At 44.9% G+C, this 8,177-nt stretch overlaps 1 pseudogene; it reads right to left on the bottom strand.

Moving 5' to 3' along the window:
- Window positions 1–5,281: 5,281 nt before the first annotated feature.
- On the bottom strand, window positions 5,282–5,984 carry LOC129527216 (small ribosomal subunit protein eS8-like; annotated as a pseudogene).
- Between the last annotated feature and the right edge of the window lie 2,193 nt (window positions 5,985–8,177).

Here is an 8,177-nt window from a genome sequence, read left to right as displayed (position 1 = left end):
CACATGAGCTCACCTGTCCCCACGTGGACCCTTCCCTGAGACAAGCACACCTGTCCCCACATGGACATTTCCCTCAGAGGGGCACACCTGTCCCCATGTGGACCCTTCCCTGAGACAAGAACACCTGTCCCCACGTGGACCCTTCCCTCGGAGGAGCACACCTGTCCCCACGTGGACCCTTCCTTCAGACAAGCACACCTGTCTCCCTGTGGACTCTTTGCTCAGAGGAGCACAGGTGTACCCATGTGGACCCTTCCCTCAGATGAGCACACCTGTCCCCATGTGGATCCTTCCTTCAGATGAGCACACCTGTCCCCATGTGGACTCTACACTGAGACAAACACACCTGTCCCCACGTGGCCCCTTCCCTGAAATGAGCTCATCTGTCCTCTTCCCCAAGGCGAGCACACCCGTCCCCACGTGGACCTTTCCCTGAGACAAGCACACCTGTCCCCCCATGGACCCTTCCCTCAAAGGAGCATAACTGTCCCCATGTGGACCCTTCCTTCAGACAAACTCACCTGTCACCACGTGGACCCTTCCCTCAGAGGAGCACACCAGTCTCCATGTGGACCCATCCTTCAGACAAGCTCACCTGTCCCCATGAACCCTTCCCTGAGACAAGCACACCTGTCACTACATGGACCCTTCTCTCGGATGAGCACGCCTGTCCCCATGTGGGCCCTTCCCTGAGACTAGCACACCTGTCCCCATGTGGACCCTTCCTTGAGACAAGCACACCTGTCCCCACTTCGATGTTTCTCTCAGATGAGCACAACTCGCCCCACCTGGACCCTTCCTTGAGATGAGCTCACCTGTCCCTACGTGGATTCTTGCCTTAGACAAGCACCTCTGTCCCCACGTGGACCCTTCCCTGAGGGAATCACACCTGTCCCCAGGTGGACCCTTACCTCAGACAAGCATGCCTGTCCCCAGGTCGACCCTTCCCTCAAAAGAGCACACCTGTCCACTTGAGGACACTTCCTTGAGACAAGCACTTCTGTCCCCACATGGACCATTCCCTCAGACGAGCTCACCTGTCCCCATGTGGACCCTTCCCTGAGACAAGCACACCTGTCTGCATGTGGAACCTTCCTTCAGACAAGCACACCTGTCCCCACATGGACCCTTCCCTCAGATGAGCTCACCTCTCCCCATGTGGACCCTTCCCTGAGACAAGCACACCTGTCCCCATGTAGACCCTTCCTTCAGAGGAGCTCACCTGTGCTCAGACACCACCAGGGTCCTCACACACTAATAGGGTGGCTCAGACACTAATAGGGTGGCTCAGACACTAAGAGGGGGGCTCAGAAACCACCAGAAGGGCTCAGACACCACCAGAGGGCACCCAGCAACCACGGAATGCTCAGAACCTACCAGAGGCGCTCAGGACCTACAGGGGTCGCTCAGGACCTGGCTCAGGAGCAGATGCAAAGTGAAGCTGAGGTTTCCATTTTCTCTTTGGGGATTCCTTGTCCTGCCCTGCAAAAGCCTTGCTCAGCAGCTATTATTGTTTCTTCCCTGGAATTCCCTAGTTCCTCTCATCTGAAAAGGACTTAGAGCAGAAATCCCATTTAACTTTTCACATTTCATTTTCAGTCTCCTTCTAGCGATATTTCAGTAAAATATTAATAAGAAATAATGAAGCCACAGTCCAAATGTTAGCACCATGCAAAGATTCGTGTGTCTTCTCCACTGTGTCAGTTACGCCTTAGGAAACTCTTCTCTCAATCCACTGCTCAGTGTACACTACGGCATTGTGTTTTCTTCTTGGCTTTCATCTGCTTTGCAGGGAAATGAAGCACCATTTATTGGGATGTGTCCTCCATTTCTGATGGGCTCCCCATGGTCTCCACCTCGGATGGTTTTGCCACCATCTTTAATCCGTTAATGCCTTCAATCGCCCTCACCATCCACGTAATGAAGCAATGAATGCCTTTACTTCATCTATTTGTGTCTCCATCAGTCAGTTCACTTCTCTCCATTCTCACAAAGGACAGCCACCCTCAGGACACTACTTCAGAGCCTCCTGCAGCCTTGGGTGGTAAACCTATTAAAAAGCCCCTGCTGTTTAGAAGGGGTGTGTATTGGAAACTTAATCCCAAATTCCATAGTGTCCAGAGGTGAGAATGTTAAGAAATGACTAGGCCAAGAGGGCTCTGCCCTCATGAAGCAATTAATGCCATTATCGTCAGAGTAGGTTACTTATTGTGGTAGCAGATTAGTTACTACAGGCCTGGGTTCCTCATTAAAAAATGAGTTTAGCCCCCTTTCCATCCTTTGCACATGCTCTCCTGCCTTCCACATGGGCATCACAGCAAGAAGGCTCTTGCCAGATGCTAGCACCTTGATATTGATTTTGCAGCCTCTAGAGCTGTGAGAAAATAAATTTCTTTTCCTTATACATTAGCCAGTGTGTGGTATTCACTCATTGCACCACAAAGTGGACTAAGACAAAAAATCAGTATCAAGAGGTGGGGCTGTTGTGATAACAAATATCCCAAAATGTAGAAGTGGAAGTTGTAATGCACAGAGACTGGAATAATTTGGAGGATCAGGTTATAAAAAGTCTAGATTGCCATGACTAGAACACTAGAGGTATTCTTTTGAGGACTCAGAAGAAGAGAGTTGTGAGGAAATTCTGAAACTTCTTAGAGATTATTTATTTAGGTGATGATCATTAGAATGTTGGTAGAACCGTGGACAATAAAGGCCGTTCTGATGAAGTCTCATGAGAAAAAGAAGAATAGCTCATTGAAAAATGGAGCAAAGGCCATCCTTGCCTTAAAGTGGCAAGGAATGTGGCTGAATTGTGCTCATCCCTAGGTCTTTCTGTAAAGTGGAAGTTCAGAGCCATGAGCGAGGATATATGGTGGGAGAAATTTGAAGCAAATCTATGGCCTCACTTCTAGCAGGCATTTTAGGACTCTGTTCCCTGTGTCCAGGCACAGCACTCCTTGGTTGCCCATGCTGTGGCTCAGGAGGACCTAGGTGTGGCTCAAGCCATCACTTTAATGGTACAAGTCATCAACTTCCATGGCATCCATGTATTGCTAATTCTGCTGGTGTGCAGAATACCACGAGGGCATGGCTTTCTCCACCTAGATTTCAAAGGATGCTGTGGACAGCCTAAGGTCTCGGGCAGTGAGTTGTTGCAGAGACAGAGTCACCACACTGGACCCTTAGCACAATGCCAAGCAGAAATATGGGTTTGGAGGCACCACAAAGAGTTTCCAGTCAGCCTAGGAGAGCTAGAGGCCTGAGAGTCCCACCTGTGAGAGGGGCTGAGTGGACTGAACCCAGAAAATCCATAGAGGCAAGACTGCCGGAGGCCTTGGGGGCCCTTCCCCCTCCCCAGTGTGCACAAGATGCCATCAAAGAGGATGATTTTCCAGCTATAAGACTTTTTTTTTATTATACTTTAAGTTTTAGGGTGCATGTGCACCATGTGCAGGTTAGTTACATATGTATACATGTGCCATGCTGGTGTGTGCACCCATTAACTCATCATTTAGCATTAGGTATATCTCCTAAAGCTATCCCTCCCCCCTCACCCCACCCCACAACAGTCCCCCGAGTGTGATGTCCCCTTTCCTGAGTCCATGTGTTCTCATTGCTCAATTCCCACCTATGAGTGAGAATATGCGGTGTTTGGTTTTTTGTTCTTGTGATAGTTTGCTGAGAATGATGGTTTCCAATTTCATCCATGTCCCTACAAAGCACATGAACTCATCATTTCTTATGGCTGCATAGTATTCCATGGTGTATATGTGCCACATTTTCTTAATCCAGTCTATCATTGTTGGACATTTGGGTTGGTTCCAAGTCTTTGCTATTGTGAATAGCGCTGCGATAAACATATGTGTGCATGTGTCTTTATAGCAGCATGATTTATAGTCCTTTGGATATATACCCAGTAATGGGATGGCTGGGTCAAATGGTATTTCTAGTTCTAGATCCCTGAGGAATCACCACACGGACTTCTACAATGGTTGAACTAGTTCAAAACCCAACAGGAAAAAAAACATTAAGTCTCAGCTATAAGACTTAATGTTTTTTTCCCCTGTTGGGTTTTGAACTAGGCACCGCTTTCTCCTTCCCTGTCTCTGAGCTTTGGAATGGGAATTTCTATCCCATACCTGCCCCATTGTTCACTGTATTTGAAAGTAGATAACTTGTTTTGACTTTATAGGCTCACAGATGGAAAAAATTTATATCAGGCTAAATTGTGCCTTGAGTCACACTCATATCTGATTTAGATGAGACTTTGGACTTCAGACTTTTGCACTGATGCTGGATAAGACTTTGGAGACAATTGGGATGGAATGAATGTAGTTTGCATTGTGATAAGGACATAAATTTTGATATTAGGAATGGAATGCTATGGCTTAAATGTGTCTCCCAATGTTTAGGATTTGGAAAAAATCTTTAATGCAACAGTGTTGAGAGGTGGGACCTTTATTATGTGATTAGGTCATGAAGGCTCTGTCCTCATGAATGGATTAATGTCACTATCATTGGAGTGGGTTAGTTATTACAGGAGTGAATTTCTAATAAAAGATGGTCTCTTTTCTCTCGTGGACAAATGATCTCTTGCTCACCCACCTCTGCTGTGAGACGACACAGTGAGAAGGCCCTTGTGAGATGTCAGTGCCTTGATATTAGACTTCTCTGACTCAAGCACCATAAAGTATAAATTCCTTTTCTTTAGAAATTGCCCAGTCTCTGGTATTCGGTTATAGTAACACAAAGACAGACTGAGATTAAGCCATTGTAACATGTGTGAGGTGATATCTCATTGTGGTTATAATTTGCATTTCCCTGATGATTAGTGATGTTGAGCATTTGACTCTTTACGTTAAGTGAAATAAGCCAGGTATAAAAAATTACTCCATGATCTCACTTACACATGCAATCTAAAAATGTTGAACTCAGAGAAGTAGAGAGAAGGATGGTGCCAACCAGGGGCTGGCGTCAGGGGCATGTGAAAGCTTAGGCGTTCGTGAAAGGGTACAGAGTTTTGGTTTGACAGAAGGAATTCGTTTGAAGATCTATTGCACAGCATGGTGACTTCCATGATACTAATGTACTATATACTTGAAAACTGATAATAGAGTAGATTTTACATGTTTACACCATAAAAAATAAGTATGTAAGGTGATGGGCATGTTTATTTACTTGATTTAATAATTTCACAATGCCTGCATATGTCAAAACATCACATCATACCCCCATAATATATGAAATAGAATATGTTTTTCTAGTAAGTGTGATGTCTCTGTTTCTTTTCTTTTTTTTTTTTTTTTGGAACAAAACAATAAACACCTTTATTACATGGGTGAAGACAAAACAAGGATTTATTTGCCTTTCCGGGCCTTGATTTTCCTAAGATAGAACTCCAACTCTTTGCCCTCTAGCACATACCCATCTGCTCGGCCACACTGTCCTGGCCTTGAAGCGATGCATGCAAGAAGCTTGCCCTGCTGGAACTGCTCCCCCAGGAGACTGCTGATTTTGGCATTCTTTTTCCTTTCATGATATTTCTTCTGAATTTTTTTAGATCGTTTTTTGTTTAAAATCTCTTCTTCCTCAGGAGTCAGCTTGGCTCCCTTCTTGCAGCCCAGGGGCGGCGCATAGTGGGACTTGTACCACTGTCAGTACGGTGTGCTGTCAATGAGCACAATGCAATTCTTCACCAGGATCTTGGGACGAACCAGCTCGTTATTAGATGCATTGTAGACAACACCAATGATCCTTGTTTTAGGAGCACAACATTCTGAGCCCCAAGAGAAATTCCTCATGTCCAGCCTCAGGGCACAGTATTTCTTGTTACCTCTCCACACACAGACTGTGTGGATAAGGCGGGGGCCAGTCTTGGTGTTGGCAGCTGGGTGCCCCAACTCATACTTCCGCTTCTTGTGGTAGGGCTTTCTCTTGTCCCTGGTTTTGCGGCGCCTGTGCCATTTGTCCCAAGGGATGTCCATCGCTCGGCACTGGCTGGAAAGAGGGCCTCTGTTTCTTTAACAACAGTTTCTGGAGATTGTTTTTCCCTTGAGCAATGTTTCCTCTCTGCTGTCTTTACACAGTTTTCCTTTCCCAAGGGTTGATTTAAGACAGTGACAATTTATCTATTCTGTATCTGGTAGTTTCATGGAGAAATTTAATGAATAGCCACTTGAAACCATGTGGTGCTACTGAGACACCATCTGAAGGAGACAGATTTTCTGAGTGTAGGCCACAACCATATGTTAACACTTTTTAAATTCAAAATCAGGGTTTAAATTTTGATATTTTACAATGGCTTCTTTGATTCCATCCCAAGATCTAACCATTGAGCGTGTGAAAAGGGCTGGGACTCAGTTTACTGCTGTGCTTGGCATGATGATGTCCTGCAGAAATTCCTTTGGCTTTCTACATGGAGCTCAGCCTCCGTATCAGCCAGCTCGCTTGGAGGTCAGAGTACTTCTCAAAGATCCTCAGTGTGTTGTTTCATTTTGAGAGGTTTCCAGCCCTTGTGAGACACCCCTTGGTTTTACAATCATCACGAAATTGTTTACGATTCCAAAAACATACCTGCCATCTGTCCATATGTTTGTTCTGCAGCTTTTGATTTCCTAAAATGCTGTAGTAACTGCAATAAGTTCTACCATCTGGATTAATTTTCACCTCAGATGGAAGAGTATATTTTAAGATAAAGATAAAGTAGTAACAGTATACTCTCCTTGGTAATATCCAGTTCTATATTTTGAGCTATGGTCTGTCAATAAATAATGTTATGTCAGGGTCCTCAATGGAGTGCCTGAACATCTAAGGAAGGTACAGAAGTTTCTCTAATTAAGGTACAAACCATGGTGAGCACAAGCTTGCTATGCACCCACGTCTCCTGTCTGTCTTACTGTGCACCTGACACTCATTTTAACCTCACCAGGAAGTCAGTTAACTCTCAATCAGTTTATTGTAATGCCTCTAGGTAATTATATGTGGCAATTTCAGCAGAAATGAAGAAACAACTTCACCAGATAATCTAATACTGAAGAATGCAAGTGGCCCTGGGCTTGTTTTCATAAAAGCAGCATGCACCAGGCAGTTGATTATCTTGGCTGTCGGCACTGGACACTCAGCATGCCGGCTTCGTCCCCTAAATAAGCTTCATCATGCATGGATAGGCTGGCAGCAATCCCGAGGCCATATGCAGATACACAGCCAACTGGGAAATGGGACACGATTCTTCTCCACTCCTCCTCTGAAGAATGGTCTGACAATGCCCTCTTCAGTTCCTTCCCTCTGCCACCCTGACCAGGACTATGCCACATGGGCACAGAGACACAAAATTCCTGACGGGAAGAATGAGGCTGGATCAACCGGACTAGCGGTTTCTCACTGAGGAAATGTGAGGTCAACTTCTAGGGTGGACAATTCAGGAAATTATCCAGCAGTTTTGTAATTGATGGCTATGGGAAAATGAACCACTGAGATGAGTAATTACTTATATTCCATTATTCCATGTGAGAAACAGACATCACAGTTCACCATAACTAAATTTTCATAACCTAAATTGATTACTTTAAATTTCTTCCTACATCTTCACTTAAGAATTTTTAACCATGAATGTGTCTTACCTATATTCCCAATATTTAAAATTGGGCGGTCAAGAGAGTCTAGAGAATTCGAGAACTAAGAACAGTGAAACTCCTGTATGTTCAGCAGCTCCCAAAGCAACACAATATTCCCCAGGAACACTGTTCTGTGCTTCAGCATAATTCATGCTTGTGTATTTCCTAATGGCTCCAATAGTGACCCTCCATTCCCACCAAACATTTGGCCTCCCCTTTCTCCATGTCCCCTCCATTCATACATTATACTCTCAGCTCTGTCTAGGGTATCATAAAAGCCAGCAGACGGACCCTCCTGATCTCCTGAACATGAAACCTAACACCATCATGTGATCGGCTCCTCTTGGCATGGTGACCTTCAAAGGCATCTCATTTAAATAATTACCTTTTTTTCCCTTCTGTAACAAAGTGTTTCTTTCCATTGTGCCTTCCCATAAGCATTTTAACATAATTTACTGTCCGACTACAGTTATTAATACACACAAATGCCACAACCTCTTTCTATCCCAAGAGACCTGATTAATTCTTCTTTGGGGATGAGCACACCCTAGAAACACATCCCAT

This window comes from Gorilla gorilla, chromosome 16, assembly GCF_029281585.2.
Source record: "Gorilla gorilla gorilla isolate KB3781 chromosome 16, NHGRI_mGorGor1-v2.1_pri, whole genome shotgun sequence".
In the NCBI taxonomy this organism is placed as follows: Eukaryota; Metazoa; Chordata; class Mammalia; order Primates; family Hominidae; genus Gorilla; species Gorilla gorilla.
Note: the sequence above shows the minus strand (reverse complement) of the source record. Positions and strands in the feature narration are given on the sequence as shown.